Raw genomic sequence first — 17,186 nt, 5'->3', positions numbered from 1 at the left:
CACACACACACTCACATCCCCAGATCCCATGTACCTCTCCCCTCTCTCTCTCCCCCCTTTTTCTGACTGTTTCCCCACTTTTAGGTACAGTATTTGCTCTCGTTTCGGAAGGAGGGGATGCTTTTTCTCTGTCCCTTCTTTCTCTCTCTCACTGCCTTTCTCTTTTATTCCGGGGGTTACGTTTTGTTTGTGTATTTTTTTTTTTGTTTTGGTTTGGGGTTGTGGGTTTCTTTTCTTTTTTCTTTTCTTTTTTTTTTTTTTTCCCTCTTTTTCCTCTTTCGGGCTGTAACTTTCAGATTAAGTGGAGGACCCTGCTCGCTTTGCAGAAGAGGTTCGGGGGATGCCCCCCACTTTTTATTTCGCTGCTTTTTTCTAGGGAGCTCGGGGAGGTGGGGAGCACTGTCAGATTAAGAAAGACTTTACCGCTGTCAGAAGTCATCCCTTGCCAGCCCCTGTACAGCTCGCACTCTTCTTTCTCAGCTCGGTCCCCCCAAAACTTTGAGGTGCCTTTTGAAGGCACATTCTGCTCTCCCACCCTTCTTGCCTCTCCTCCTCATCTCCACCCCCCTCGGCCTCTCAAACTTTCGCTTTCGGGCGAGGGGGGGGATGCCAGCAGGGCAATGGGGACCCTGACTGCGTGCGCGTGTACAGGACAAGGTTGTGGGGTGCTTTTTCCCCTCTCCCCCCCTCCTTCTCCCCCCTTTTCTTTTGCAGGTAGGTTTCTCAGGAGCAGAGGCAGGGTGGCCGTGCGGGCGTGTATGTGTGTGTGTGTGTGCGCAGGGGGATCGCTGCTGGCTGCCGGCTCCGGCAGCAGGAGGAAGAGGAGCCCGTTAGGAGCGCGCTCTGCGTCTCTGTCAGTTTCGCCGCGCGGCGCGGGGAGGCGGCCCGGCCCGGCCCGGCCCGGCTCGGCTCGGCTTGGCTGCACTGGGCTGGGCTTGGCCGGGCTCGGCTCGGCTCGGCGCGGAGCGGCCCCGCTGGCGGGGATGCGGGGATGCTCGGTGCCGCTGCCTGCGGGCGGGTGCCGGCCGGGCGGGGGGGGAGCCCGCGGCATCCCCGCCGTGCCGAGCCGGGCTGAGCCGAGCCGGGCTGAGCCGAGCCGGGCTGAGCCGAGCCGGGCCGAGCCGCTCCGTAAGAAAGGCTCTCGTGGGCAGGGTCGGGGGACTGCTTTCAGCGAAGCCTTTCTGAGATTTTTTTCAAAGGGAGTGGTGGTTGTTTTGCGGGACAGGCGCTCATTTTTTTTGTTTTGGACCGAGGGCTAAGGTGTATTAAAAAAAGACAGCCAGTAGACAAAAAAAAAAAAAAAAAAAAAAAAAGGAAGAAGGAAAAAATAAGCTCATAAACAGCGAGCCGCAGTTGGTTCCTGCTCTAACTGCTCGTGCCAGAATCAAGTGCATCCCTTCCCATCACGGCGGCTAATGGCAGACGCGTCCCTGCTTCCCCGTCTTTCCTGACATGAAATTTCCTACAAAATCGCTAATAAACTTTCCCCCCCATCCGATGCCAACTTACGGCTGTTCCCCTCCACTCCTCCCCTGCTGCATCTTCTTCCCCCCCGCACCCCCACAGCCTCCCCAGCAGCGGCAGCAGAAAACACACGGGTTGGTATTTCTTTTGTTACCTGCGAGCCGGGCGGCCGGGGGTCTCTCATCGGCTGCTTAGGGCACTGGGTCCAACCGAGAGAGGAGCCACATCAGTCGGGTTCAGCCTGTTTCACCTCAGCGCCGTCCCGAGGAGGCTTTAGCCACCATTCAGTAACACACCCTCCTCCTCCTCCTCTTCCTCCTTAGGTACCAAGGCAGAGATCGCAAACATAACACCCCCCTCCCCACCAAAAAAAAAAAAAAAAAAAAAAAAAAAAAAAAAAAAAAAAGCCCAACCAAAAGACAACTTGCCAGGCTGAAGATGGTGGAGATTTACATTAAGCCAGACACAGGCAGGTTCACTCAGGAAGTCTGACCATCCCGTTTTCTGACAGTTGCATTTCCTCGGCTCCATTCCGTCCTCTTTTTTTTTTTTTTTTTTTTTTTAAATTTTCTTTTTATTAGCCTTGCTCCAGTTTTATCAAGGATTATGTAGTTGGCAGGAGGAGAGCCAGAGAGTGGAAAGAGAGGGCTCGGGTGCTTTTGGGGTGGCTGCTGTGAGGGTGTTTTTTTTTTGATGGTGTATTTTTTTTTTTTTTTTTTCCAATCGTGTTTCCCCTGGATTTGCAGTGGCTCGATCCTTAGGAGCGGTGATGGAGTGTTTAAAAAGATCATATGTAGCATTATATTTTTAGTTTGGTGGTGGATGGATGGAAGAGGTAGTGAGAAGCCTTTGCAGCCCTGCCTGTTGTTGGTTAGATTGAGGCAGAGACTTGGCTGCGATTGGGACGCGACTGTGACATGGGCATCGATCGCTTCCATTGAGAGCAATGCAAAAACACAGCCTGGGTATGTAACACTCTCAGTGCCATCAACACTTGTTTTACTTTATATTTACTGGCAAAACTGACAGAACGATCCGGAGTGCTTTTCTTTGAAATAAGGAATACAAACATTTGGATGGGAAGGTGCACAAAGAAGATCGTGGAAATAAACGGGGGGTTGAAGGTTGGGGGATGTGTGGGGGGGGGAAGAGCCTTAATCATCATTGCTCCACTTCCTATTCAACTGCCTGTATTTAAGGAGTTTCTGTCTTTTCTCTACTGGGGGATCCTACTAAACTGGTTGAAATGAAAAAAATCAGACTATCAACCTTGAGGGAATATCTGCTAGTTTTCAGGGTTTGCGGTTTCAGCCGGTAGGAAGGCACACAAAATAAAAGATGGCTAGCCAGCTGTTTTAACCTCTTGCACCTGGCTCCAGAGCTGAGGCTCACCAGGATTATTCAGTTATTCGTGTTATCTGTGCTTGAATATTTATAGTGTACGATCTAGAGATCCACACAGTGCATTGTAGCATCTCTTTATCCTTTAGTCGTGGGCTTTTTGGACTTTGCCAACATAAACATGTATTCAATAATTTTCATTTTTATGATAATGAACATAGAGGGTCAATGAAATATAGAGGGAAAAGTCGTAAATCTGCAAAAGTGAAACCTACCCCAGGAACAAAGAAAGGTCAGGTAAACCATCTGTGTAAGTCACAGTAATAGTACCTGCTGTTTGGTTTATGCAGTGATACTGCTTTATTATTCTCTAAAATGGAACTTATCCGCTAGATCAAGTTAAAACTAAAGGAAAGCTGGGGAGATGGCAAACAACATTGCGTGCATCTTTCAGAATAGGGCGACAGATGTGTTCCTTGATTTTTCAATAGTTTAGGTTTATTTCTGAAGATAGTGCACCATGAAAGAACGTATAAAGGGGGCTGAGAAAAATCACTGTTTAATATTGCAGAATTTACTGCTTCCATTCTGACCATGAGCCTAAATTTACACAATGAAATTTGATTATCTCTAATAACAATATTAGATCCTGCACTGGATGGATGAGAATTGAGGTGGTTTTGTTGATTGCAAGGGTTTAATGTTGCATTTCAGAATCTGATGTGGTTTAGCCTCCCTTCCATTAACTGGAAAACCCCTGAGGTTTTACAATTATTTCTTAAAGATAATACATTTAAGATTGCATTGGTAGGCTGAAGAAAAGTCATAAAGGCAAGAAGGGAAGCCCTTAATAACTCTTGAGATTCAGACATGTTCAGCAGTTAGATTGGCTCTGACTTCACCAAGGGTCGACAATGTGTCATTTCCATGAAGCCAAATTGCCCTCTGCCTATATGATATTAATGTGCAAATCAATATTTCAGGGATTAAATTTCCCTTCTTCATTTTTTATGGTTTCTACCTCAATAAGTCTCAAGTCTATTAGAAGAGGCTGGATGATTTAAAATCTTTCACTGCAGAATGGCTTGTCGTAGCCTTGTTTCACAGACGGTTTTTTGGATTTTCGTTATAAAAGACTAAAGGCATTCCAGAGAAGTTGATAGTCAATATAGGGACATGCTCACTGTTGTAAAGCCCTTGTTCGATTAAGAGCTAAAAAGGTATTGAAAATATAATATATATGCTTATATAATATATATACATTCTACTGCTTTAAAAATATTGTGTTAATCACCTATTGATTTATTTCAAAATCAATTGAAGCTCCTTTCTTATTAGTGATTTGTTCAGCATTCTTCAGCCTTGTTGTTAATTTTCTTAAGCAGCATGCATGAATTAATCTGCTGGTAGAATGTGTTTTGGTGGTTTTTTTAAGCATATTTAAACCCAGGCATTTTTACCTATTTAAGCTAAGTGGTGTGAACAGTTCAGTATTGTGGGGGGACCAGGAGACTTCGAATTCAGCATTGTCTGAATGAAGCTAAGGGGGCATTTTGCAAATATTTTATGATTTATGCTCATATGCTTATCAGTAATGTTTATTGAGAGTTTCCATTGAATATTCAGGATCAGTTAAAAATTAAAATGGAGCTATCTGATCTGGGAGGAAACAATATATGACAGAAAATTTAAGTCAAAATATGAGGTTGTGACTTTATCACATAATCTTGGGAAGGCCCTACTGTCTATCATTTAGTGTTGTTTTATAGTCTTAGACCATCTGGACTAGGTTCCGCACAGCTGCATGAATTTCATATGTGATAGAACATTTTTTCCATTCAGTGTGAAATGTTCCTTCCTAAAAACGTACACCAGACTCGCTTAATTTAGTCTGCTAAAAGAAATGCACATGAAAAAGGACAAAAGGCTCTTTAATCTCTGCAAGCTGTTTGTTTTTCTTCAAGATTCCTGTCTGTTTGGGTTTGAAAAGTCATGTTTATTGAGCAGATGATTCTGAGGTGTGACATTAAGATAATATATGATTTTTGTGCTAGTTTCTGCTCTCCTAGTTAATTTGCAGATCTACTTTTTATGCCTGTCAAAACACAGTTAATCTATTCTTATTTACAATTAATCTCAATAAAATTAATCTTAACTATGCCTTAGTCAGTAGCTTAAAATATCTAATTATATTCAATTAACTGCTGTCATAGTAATTAACACTGCTTAATTGCCTCTGCATATATTTATGTAAAGCTCATTAGTTACTGCTTGCTCTTTTTTTCCTTTTCTTTTTCCCATTTTTGTGGATCTGAGAGCTCTGACATAAAACCCAGTCTAGTTTTTGACAATTTGGGTCTTGAAGACCTGTGACAATGGCAATACGTGTGTTTGTGACCTGTTAGGTGGGCAAATATTTGTGCTTTCATATGCAAAAAGGTCACCAGAGCTGGGTCTCTAAAGTACTTCCAATCCAGCTCCCTCCACCTCTCGGCCTTTCTCCTACCCCACCACATACAAAAATGTTTTCTAGCCTGTTGATAGAAATATGAGAAGCCAGGTTAAGCTTTGTGTTTATAAATGAAGAGCTTTTCTGCATCTGCCTTGGGGCTGTACCCAGAAGGCAGAGCTTTGCTACTCCAAATTCATTCAAAGGGTTAAAGACTTGGCCAAGGTTCAAACTGAGAAGCGCCCAGGGAAAGTGCATGTGAATATGTACAAGTTTCATGTAATTAGTGCTTAATTATATTAACATATGCAAATTGTCAACTTAGGAGCTTGTTGAGCTGGCAAAGATCAGCCAGGCACAATTGCTGTATTGTTCTGAAACAATAATGGATTTCAAGTTGGATTGTGAAAACACATAACTAGCTATCTAATTTAACTCATACCATGGTGAAATTTCATTAGTCTCCATGGAGACTGGTTTAATTGTGCTGACTAATGTTCTGGGCTGCAGAGTGTCCTAAAAAGAAAGCGTTGTTTGCCTAATCCACCTTACAATGACACTTGTTTGTACATGTTTCCCTTGTGTGAGAATTTGCATATGCAAATAAATAGTTTCTCTGCCCCATTTGTCATGGCTGTTCATTACCCATGAAGAGGACATTGTTACTAGGCTGTTACTGAGTCTCCCAAGACAGGATAGTGTCAACCAGTCCAGCCACATTCTTTCATAATTTGTTTCTGATTAATAGACCAGAGTGAGGCTCATTCTATTCAGGCCTCTGCAAAGGGAAGGTCAGTTCTGTCACTGAAAAGAGTTTCCGCAGCAACTGAAGTTTTTTTTCTCTCTCTCTCCCTCCCCCCTCGTGCTTTGGCTAAAATAATCATATTTAAAATAATGTATTCTTGCTCTAAGGAATACCGCCACTAATAATCTCTAGTTTCCTAAAGCAAAAGATAGGAAAATAAAGGAGATTCTGGTATTGGAATATTAATCCTGTTTTTGACAGAAAGGTAAACTGATATAATTGCTTTTCAGTCGAAGGAATGGGGGTTTATACAAGTGTGAAAGCATCGGAAAAGGATTAGCATTTTTTTGCATAATGAAAAGCTCTGTTGAATAGGGCACTGAATGGTTGACTGAATGACTGAGATGAAAGGAAGATGAAAATGCAGGCTCCTCTTTCTTTATGCCTATGTTCAGCTCTCCCCAAAGTTATGTTTGTCCAAGGCTTGAGAAAACAAGCAGAAGCTCAGATTTTAGCAAATTGCTAAGATGCCCTGAATTTACATCATCATGTGAAGTAACACGTACGAGAGTAGTGCAGCGAAAGGATAAGAAACACAGGTTTGTATGGAGGGGAGCTCCAGGAACATGACAGGCAAACCAAATATTGACTATTGGGTATGAAGGATTCCCAGCACTTTGCTTGGGGGAAAGAAAGAGGGAGGACAGGGGCCGTCAGGGAGGGAAGGAGCTGCTTTAAAAGTTGCCAATGGAAATTATGCATCAACACATAATAATCTAATAAAAGTTTGGTATTCAAGGAAGCAGGGTTTAGTCAATATCTGTTTTAATTATTAAACTGTTTCTCCTTTGGAAAAAGTTATGAATTCTGACTCAGTGCTAAGTGTTTAAGTGGTATAGGAGCCTTGCTGGGGAAAAAATTACTCTGTTTGCTCGCCTTTGAAAACAGAGAAAGCTTACCGAAATAGCAATTGATACATGCACACAAGGAGCGGGCTGTTCAGTGTGACTGTGTCAGCGTACTCAGGTTGTTTGAAACATTTGGATTCCTGTAGATTCAGGTGGCGAGAAGGGCCCTGGCCTCCTCCTGCAGTCAGCGCTGGCCCCCTCCGCCTCCAGCCAGCGCAGGATCAGGCCCCCAGCCAGGGCTGCAACTGGTTAGCTGTTGACAATGTGATCAGTGCTTCTAATTATGTTCTCTCAACAGTAATTAGGGCAGTTAAAATACCATAAGTGTTGAGCCACTTTTGAAAGTGGGAAGTGGTTCTTTTGTACATATGTAAATCAAATGCAGTGTGAATAATTATTTGTATGTGTGCATATTAAATAGGCTCTCTTTTTCATCAGGTCAACATAATTACCGATTTAGAGCTACTGTGGAAAACTCTTGGTAGTCAGACTAAATATTAACTTGTTTTGGGGATTTTTTTCCAGTTTGCAGAACATTTATTTATAAATGCTTGTTAGTCCAGTATTGGGCTTGATCTGATAATATTTAAACGTTGGAGATGCCTCTAAGAAATTAGGATTGCTTATGGGTAAATGAACCAAAACTGTAAGTGCAGAAAGTGCTTGGGAAGAATAGTCACAAAAATTCTCTTTTTTCAAAGATAAAGACCTTCTGGAGGTTATAGACTGTTTTGCTGCTTACTTTATGAAATTCCTTAAAACTTCTTTGAAAGGAATATGCTTAGGGTATATCTTTCATTCTGGGAAGAGCTTATTAGTGTATTTCTATAAGGAAAATGTGTTAATTAAAAAAATAAATTAATTTATATTTTAAAATATTGTTAACCAAGCACCATGTGTTGTCTCTGGCAAAGTTCCAGCCACTGTAGAACTAGATAACACATGGGTTAATAATAACTTATGTGATGTCTGCATTCTTTCTGAATGGGCAGAAACCCAGCACAGCGAGATTCTGAGATTCAAGATTTTAAAGAATAAGATGTAACACAAAATATGTTTATGTGAACAGATGAAAAGATAGGCGAAACTAAGACTTGTATGAACTGCTTTTACCAAATAGGTATAACAAACCTAGTAGGTTTTGTTTGGTAATTTTTGAGATTTGTTGTTTTTGAAAGGGATAATAAACACATTTATTGATAGCAGGATTTTGCAGACCTGTGAAGATAAACTTGTTTTGGAAAAGTAAAAGCAGGAAGTTTAGTCTATAATACATGTCACTCTATTCCTTTTTTTAAATAGTCACTCTATAGCAGTTTTATACCAGTATTTTCATTATTATTGCAACTTTTGCCGTGTTCCAAACTAACCAGAAAAGTTTGCGCCAGACTGAAACATGGCAGACTTGTGGAGGAATTACACTTTCAGCTTAAAAAAAATATTCTGAGGAATGGTTTAACTAAGTTATATGGTCAAAATAAAAGTTTCCTGTATCAAGACACTGTTTTACATTCACATTACTCAGAATCGGCTTTCAATTAAAGAAAAGAAAAAGGAGGGAGTGAGAGAGAGATTTAGATTGTGATTTGTCTGAATTATATTTAATTTGCTTTTTTGTATTTTTGAGAAAAATTTTAAAGACACATACATAAACTGGGATCGCTTTACAGACAAATCTAGCAGACTTTTAATATTCACAGTGATCTGATCGGTTATCCCAGGTCCTAAGAAGGTGTTATAGTCCTTCAGGTCAATAGTTCACAAACTAAAGGCTCTAGGTAACATGAAAGACCATGGTCTTTCCATGCCTCAGAACAAACATTTGGCATATAGGCTGCAGCAGTGTCTGCAGAAAAGGCGATGTGCACACTAGATATACATTTAAAACTGTGTTTAAGTGGACAAATATTCTGTTTTTGCAACAAAGAAGTATATACAAAAGGCCTATGAATCATATAAGCAAAAGAACTAGATTCTTCCTATTCACCCCAAACTGATTTAACAATTACTGCCCTGAATTTAGAGGAACAATGTGAGTGTAAAACTGGCAAGACAAACAGTTTTGATATTAATGGAAAAAAGGAATCAGGCCTGTAGTTACCACTTGATAATAATCCCATAAAATAAAATTCAAAAGGATTCATCTCCTCTTTTTGTACTACCATTTCCATTTTTAAGGAAGGCACGGGAAGGTCTGTAAGTAAGTTTTCCAGAGAGGCTGAGCAGGGTCAATTCTCTTCCTTTTACCAGGTAACAGCAGAGCTGAGGGTCTGTGAGAGGCTGCTGCTGAAGGTTGCTCCTCCCTGTTTTGACACAGAGGCTGCCTTATAAATTCACCTAATCTGAGATGACAAGGCACCTGTCACTGGTAGTGCTCCAGTGTTTGGGGCACTGATGGAAACCTGGAATAATCCCAGTTGTTTCCACACTTGTCCCAGAAGATGGTAGTGTAACAGATAAAAATAATCTCTTTTCATGGCCGAAGCATTACTTCTGTCTATCTGTTGGGGATGGTCCTTTGATTTTTGGTAACCAGGGGACCAGAACTTTCATAACAATGGAGGGGAAAAAATATCCTTGGATTTGCCAGGTGTTACATGATGTTTTCAAATGCAGGTGGTTTGTCTGTTTGAGAAACCATGGCTGTCCACCTTTAATTAAGATTCTCCTTGTTTACCACCTAACACTTCCCGTGCCTTCCTCACTCCAGAAAATAAAGCTCTGAGTGAAAAGTAGCTCCTTAAACAGGGAATTTATTCCTGTGTGTTTTACTCAGGTCCTTTTCTGTTTTATTCTGGTTTGGTTTTTTTGTTTTTTTTTTTAAATTGAAATATGGTTATTGATTTTGTTCATAGCACCAAGAGTTTAAATTAAAGAAAATGTAACATTTCTAAAATAAAGTATTTAGTTATATGGCATAGGTTATCCCTCAATCTCTCAGTTCCTTTGACTTTTCACAAACTGTTCACAAAAAAAAAAAAATTTTCTTTGCCATTGCAGTGCAGTTATCTCTGGGGTGGGAAGTGCCACCCCATGCACACAAAAAACCACGAGCCACTCTGCTAAAACAAAGCAATGTGCTTTGGGACTTTTTCCAGCAGGAGCAACTGATTTCTGTAGGGAAGAAAAATACAATTTCTCACTGAGTTGTCTGTCAGTGCACTGGGACAGACATTTTGGTTCCAGTGAAAAGCATCACTGGAGTTTAAGTCCTAGCTGGTCTGGGCCGAGGATTTCTCTCTCGCTCGACGGGGTGGTTTCTGCAGTATTTTTGCAGTTTCCAGTTTTGTCTGAGGGCCTGTTCCAAAGTCCAGCGCCGCCTCATCGATTTCCCCAGGTTTGGATCAGGCCCTTGCAAAGAAGAGCGTCATCTGCTGAGGCACCCGCCGCAATTCCAGCAGCGGCAGGTCTGCGCTGCCAGGCAGCCGGCCCCTGGCCCCGAGGGGAGCGCTCACTGGAATCACAGCTTCCCGAGTGGGTGGAAAGGCAACAAGAGACAGCCGAGTAAAAAAATGTTAGTATTTAAGTAGAGCAGAAACAGGGAGCCTGACAATAACTCAGCTACTACAGAGTCAATTCAGCCATCTGGAGATGGTGACATGTCAAAAAGGGGGGGGCGGGGGGAAGAAGAGGCGTTGTGAGGGAGAGACCGTACTTAAAAATGAAGAATTTCATTCCATGTTGAAATCTATTCTCCATGCAGGATACAGCTTTAATGTTGAACAGCGTAGCTCTCTGAGTGGTTTTGTGCATCAAAGACGTACATACTGAAACACCTAGTGTCATGCCACAGCTGGATTCTAATGTTCCCAGACCAGATTTGTTTGGCCCAGCAAAGAGTGTACTGTTGAAATTAGTTTGATTTTCGATGTTAGTATTATTTAAAAATAGATTTTGAGGCTGTTTGAATTTTTAAAACACGTTCAGTGGTAATGATTTATAAACATTCCTGATTTCAGCTGTAGCTGTACAGAAGGGTTGAGTCTGCTCTCAGCTTATTTTTTACATTATTTTAATAATTGGAGGCAAATATACTGCATATCTTTTAGGTTAATTTAAAAATCTATGCAATTTAAACAAACGCCAAATTGTGTAATGGTTTGTCTGGGAATTACTTAGGCTGCACAGCATAATAATATTTTATTAGCTGTCATTTGTTTTCAAGGAAAAAAAATGGTGATTTTTATGTTGTGTGTTATGTGAAAACTTGGCACTGAAACAGGACAGTCCCCAAATGTGAATTTCATAAAAAGGTGGGACAGTAGTTGCCCAAAAGGTGAAGACTTGAGAAAAATTGGGGTAGGTCATTTCTTTCCTGAAATGAAGCAGGGTACAGATTAGGAGCCATTAAGGTTTGCCAGGAGTTGCTGGTCATAGAAGCCTGTTTAAGTGCTCACTGTCAACAAGGAAATCATGGGCAGCACTTAAAGTGGCTCACCTCTGATTTATTCATAAACCTCACACGAGCACTTGGCTTTGTTCTTGCTCTGGTAAGGGGGAACTGATGCCAATAAGAACAGGAATAAAGAGCTTCTTGCATGGTCCAAAAGTGAATAGCACTTTATCTCAAAGCATGACCTCCATTCCCAAGATCTGTTGTGTTACAGTTGACTCTGCTAGATGTGTATTCTCAGATGAATTGTTAGAATACGGTACAACAAATATATACTTTGTAAAGCCTCTAGATGTAACAAGAACCGTGTAACTGGAACTTAGGTTCTAACTTGACAGAAAGGTTGTGGTATTCATAGGGAGCTGAGCGATTTCTGTTTCAGACAGTGCTTTATGTTGGTGTTTTTAATGTGAGTCAGAAAACAGTATGATTATGTGGCTGCGATTCAAATGAAAATTTTATATTCTTTAAGGGATTTATTTGAGAAACATATCTTGATAAGAGCAGACACACAGAATGTGAAGTGATTCAGAGACTAAAAAGGGAAAAAAAAAGTTGACTTTGTTTTTAGACATATTTGATGGCTGCTGCTATATTTTTGTTTCTCTAAAAAAGGCAAAGTAGTGCTCACAGTCCGCAATGGGGGAAGGGACCTTTCGAAGACGGTCAACTGCCATGTTTGCACTGGGGCAGAGGTTGAGTACAGTTACTTAAATCCCCAGAGAAACATTTAGTTAACGCTAGACTCTTTCTGATCCCGTCCGAGTCTGGTTTTCTTTTCCTGCTTTTTAATGAAGTTTGTTTGTTGCTATGTTTTGGTTATATTTTTAAACTCACTTGCATTTTCACAACAGATTTGACCAAAAGAGTCATAATGGAAGACAGTGATGAGAGTTAATGATACGTCTTTGATAAAGCAGTCCTCGTGTGCAATCTGATCACAGCCATCAGCTCATTTGTCATGGCTGAAGTGAAAATGTCAGGACCAATGAGTGTATCAGTGCTGAAGGGGGCGAAAGGGCTTTTGGAGACACTTTTGTGCTGGGAGTGGGCCATAGCTTAGATGCAGCTCTAGGGAAATACTGGGATTAGCCAACTCTGTGCACAAATCCCTAGCATAACAGAATTAGTTGGGAAAATGAGGTTTGTTAGGGAAAAAAAAAATCTGTAGAACTGCTCTAGGCTTCAGCCCAGGAACTATGAAAAGCAGTAAAGCATTTTATTAAAATAATTTTAGCAATGTGAACGTGTGCACTTTCCAGTGAAAATCAGAACTGGTAGCCAACATACTAATGCAACCCATCCTAATGCATTTTGCATATGCATGTGGGTTTCTTTCTAAAATAAAAAAATAATAAAAAAAAGGGCATTAAAAAAAATACAGTGTTTACAATCTTAAAAGAAGGTTTACTGAATTTGACACAGTGGAAATTTATGCAAAATTAAAACAACGGACTGATGCTGATGGTCTTTTTGCATGGGTTAGTTAAAATAAAATATAATGATAGTCTCCCTGCTGTAGACACTTCTTTACTCAGGGGGTAATTCATAATATAAAAACATACTGATTGCCAAACTGGGACTCTGTGGTGGCCAGCCTCTTCTCTCTTTGACTAGTCTGTGCAAAATGCTTCTGAAGAATATCACAGTAGGCAGATGTAGGATAATCTATTGTATACGCCTGCCTTGGCAAGATTGCAAATGCAAATTTTTTAGACCTCTGAAAAACAAGATTTAATATCCCTTACAATTTATGTTTATGTTTTTGTTTTTGTTTTGCTCACATTCATTACAATAACTCTGGGTAATTTTGGCAGCCAGTTTCCATTCTTTTTTTTTAAATCTTGGTAGATTCGTGGTTTCAGTGGTATCCTTCAGCAATGAATCCTACTGTCTAACCCCTTTGCTCTTCTCATCATCAGGTTTTAATTTGTCACAGCTTAGCTTTCTTGGAAACCTGCTACTTGTCTGCTGGAAAGCTTTGTCTTGCTTCCTGTTACATACCTAGGAAGAGCACGGTGCTTTTCCCACTGTGTTGTCCATAAAAATGCTGAAGAGATCTTGATTTCTTTGAGGTTGGAATCCTTCTTGCCAGACTTAATCAGCTGATGTGGAGTAGTGTAGATGTTTAACCAGGTAATCCCACTACCTGCACTTACGCCAGCCCAAGAGGAGTGAGTGAGAGTGAGTTATTCCACCTCCAGGGCGTGGAGCAGTTACTGAGAATTGTCTAGATACTAGATTTGTGTAGCTAATTGTCTGTGAGGCTACTCCAGTTAATAATGGCTGTTTACCTGCTTTGCTGCTTGCCCAGTGTGTTTGATACTGCAGAACTGGGGGTGTTTTAACAGGGCGTTCAGCAGGCTGTCGGCACTGGGCCGACAGCAGTTTTTCCCTTTGTTTGGTGTTGCTCTTAAAGGTGCTGCTGCAATTTTATCATCTTTCCTTTGGTTTTAATGGGAGGCTGAGAAGAAAATTGTTACCGCCTCCGTTGCATGGCGGATCTGGTGGCTGCCACCATTCCGCAAGGCCTTGGAACAGGAGCAGCGCATGGCGGTGGCAGCGCCAGCCTCGCTGTGCTCTGGATCATTCGCGCGTCTGCGTCGCTGCTGTGCGATGCGCAGCGTTTGTCCAGGGTGGAAATCTCTCACTTCCTATTTCTTTCCCAAGACTTGGGCGTAAGTTTGGGAGCAGGCAGAGCTGGTGCACATGCTGGAGAGGAGGGGATGTGTGGCACAGCCTTAGGCTGTGGCTCAGGTACCAGGCAATTGCCTCTGGTAAGCCCAGGCTTCCTCGCAGCAGGCTTGCAGCTAGCATGTGAAACCAGCTCTTGTGGTCATGGGCTTCGGGCCCGCGGTCCTTCTGGGCCTTCTCATGCTGTCAATGTGGCCACAGGGACTAAAGATACCAGGTAACCTTGAGTCTGGCATAAAAATGTGTAATAAAGCTGCAGCCACCAGTCTTTAAACCCCAAACACTTCCCTGTTTATGCGTGTCAGTGTGAGTGGCAGCAGTAAAGTAATTTATTTAATCTAACTAGTACTTATCTTTGTTAGGAGTCGCCTGCAGATTTCTTCCATTTCATGTACAGTGGATTGTCCTTTTTCAGATAATGTGCTTGTACAACCTTTTTTTTTGTTTAATTCTATTGATTTACAATATTGAAGTGATATATCTGATACCTGTTTCCTGCACTTTGACTGTATGTAGTCAAAGAAGCTGATGGGATTCTTCCCTCCCTTCCACAAGCCTTTAGCTGTTTTAAATGTATAATTATAATTGCATGTCATTTGATAGCTGCACTAATTGCTGCCAACCATTGTCTGTTTGCACTTAATGCTGAAACCTGATCAACATCCTGCTTTGGTTGATGTTTGGTGGTAAACTTTAATTAACTCTTATTGCATTGAAGAAGAGCTCAGTCTCTGTGCTAACTAATCATTTACCTTCATTATGTCCTGACAGCTCCACTTGTTCCTGGTACTAATAGATACACCAGTCAGTAAATAAACCTGCAAACCTTCATGCCTTCAAGTTGTTCCTCACTGATATTTTGTTGCTTAAAGTATAATGGCGTAAAGATAATTATTTCAGTTAGTTTTGTATCTCTGCTTTTCCAGACACTGATCTCAAATTGCCTTTTTCATGCCAGACAATATAATTTTAATAGTAACTGTAGATTTAAGATAACATTATTCCTTCAGCATGGTTCCTATATACATGCATCTTTTGAATCAATACAATTAAGCTTGTCTCCTGTTGGAATTCTTGTAATTATTTTTCTTGAAATACTTTTCCTGTAATGATATTGAAGTTAAAGTAATCAGGTTACTGGCAGATCATGTAAAATTCAACTCAAAATTGCTGGCTGCTTGATTTTAATTTGTCTGACATCAAGTTTGTTTGAAAAGGGATAATATGTGGTTAAACCAAGGAGCTTATAATTATGGTTGACATTTGTTTGTTTATAATGAAATCTAATTAAAGTTCATACATTTTAAAACACCAAAGTTAATTACTGAATTGCTCACTTCACTTATGCACAGCAGTCAAATTAACTTGCAGAACAAAAAAATGACAAAAGACTATGCATAATAAAAACAAAATGCCCAGCTGATCTTGGCAATACAAAACAAATTTGCCATGATAATATTCTAGAAAAAAATTAATAACTAAACCATTTAAAAAACATCCTGTATTTTCACTGACCAGGCTGACTTTAATACAGAGTAATATTTAAATGTTTAACATGATCTACAATACCACAGCTTTTTTATTTATTTTTTTTCCAGATGCATAATTAGAAGAGTCTTGCAGTCTTGTAAATCTGCTTCAAAGCAAGATTCTTTATATTTTGTTTTCATTGTATTTCCTTATCTGGAGTTGTGATGTCTCCCTGAGACCTGGACTGTTTACTTGACTACCTGCCTCGTGGTAACTTTTAGAAAGAGAAATGTGAGCAAAAAAAGTACTGTAATATTTATTTCACAGTTTGTTTCGAGACAACAGAGAGGTTAGGTGAATAGTGTAGAGCCACTCTGACTCCCTAGTCATTATTTGTTACTTTTGCAATCCATTCTTACCTTGCAAATATGCTGACAGAGGGCACATCCAGACTTCAGTAAAATCACAAAGCTTGTGATAATTCACACTTCAGAAGATTATACTCCTCTGTTTTACATCATTAAAGTATTTTTAGTATACTTACTTACGTTAATATTACATTTTTGTTAAATTAGACCTATGTTTAATGAAGCGAAAACCTACATTTCTGTAATTTTTTCTTAAGAGCTGTGAATGCAAATGATCTCTTTCATAGTGTGTGAGAACAGGTGACGGATCCAGGCAGCGTTATTTTTAATGAAGATAATTAGGATTAATTTTCTAGCTGCTTTTATTTAATTTAGCTCCATGTGAGTTTAAAACAACATCTAATGTAAACTAACTTTGGTCAGAGTTAAAGAGATTAAATGGTGAAAGCTTTACAGATTGGGAGTATTGACATATGAATAAACACAGTAAATATGATTTATTAATTCCTAAAATGATTGATGCAGTGAAGTTCTTTAAAGGAAAAAGGAATATGGATTCAATAGCTAAGCTTTGTATTTAGTGGGATTATTAACTTGAAGTTCCAAATTTAACAGGGGTTTGGGGAGTGAAAAGGGAAAGCATGGGGGCTCGTTCCATTAATGGCATGCTTGTAAAATTGAGTGTAATTTACATAACCTTTCATAGTGTATATTGTGTGTGTTATAATACAGGATCTGATTGATTTGTAAATTAATATTTATTTAGTAAAAGAAAATCAAAGGGATTAAGCAGTCATCATTTTAACTCTAATCCTACTTTGCATAGATGAGACAAAGGGAGGTGATTAATGCTCTAATGTTCACTGGGTCACTATCATTCAGATGCACCTTTCTCCATAAAGAATGAAAGGCAAAAAGTTGATGCTTTCTCCTAGTATTGGCAAACAAGAGTTTTCTAGCAATACTTTACCTGATTAGGCCATTCTTCATCACTAATGAAGTAATCATTACAGAACCTCTGTCAGGTGGTAAAAATATGGTATGAAAACGAGAATTAGAAGGATAATTACAGTTCATGTTCTTGTCTAACAGCAGTGTGAGCTATTAATATTCAATTAGAACAAATACATGCAAACTAGCGTGGCTGGTAAAAAAAAAGAAGCCAAGTCTGTTTGCAGAAGTAGCCTAAGACATAGGCCCATCTTGCATAATGATTACAACATTTTCCTAAAACGACAAAACCAAACAACAACAAAAGAAACGTATTGCACAGTAGCTTTGTCAAGCTGGGATTGCTGATCTTGCTTTTAAAAGGAGAACAGCTGCAGTGGTTTCATTAAAGCTGTGGAAAGAA

General features: G+C 40.1%; 1 protein-coding gene across 3 annotated transcripts in view; it reads left to right on the top strand.

Annotated features, from left to right (window-relative positions):
• The window catches only part of ZFHX4 (zinc finger homeobox 4), a 149,617-nt gene that overhangs the window by 426 nt on the left and 132,005 nt on the right, over positions 1 to 17,186 (top strand). The window contains exon 1 of one of the 3 annotated variants that reach the window (XM_088052438.1): positions 2,359 to 2,429. The exons of the other annotated variants lie outside the window; for them this stretch is intronic. The gene's annotated coding sequence lies outside the window, so the exon portion shown is untranslated. Of the gene's footprint in view, positions 1 to 2,358; positions 2,430 to 17,186 lie in introns of those variants that run through there. 3 annotated transcript variants of the gene reach the window in all.

The sequence above is a fragment of the Pseudopodoces humilis genome, chromosome 1, assembly GCF_049639895.1.
Source record: "Pseudopodoces humilis isolate 2021_Gansu_Grassland_sample_001 chromosome 1, ASM4963989v1, whole genome shotgun sequence".
In the NCBI taxonomy this organism is placed as follows: domain Eukaryota; kingdom Metazoa; phylum Chordata; class Aves; order Passeriformes; family Paridae; genus Pseudopodoces; species Pseudopodoces humilis.
This window is presented reverse-complemented; position numbering and strand designations above follow the sequence as displayed.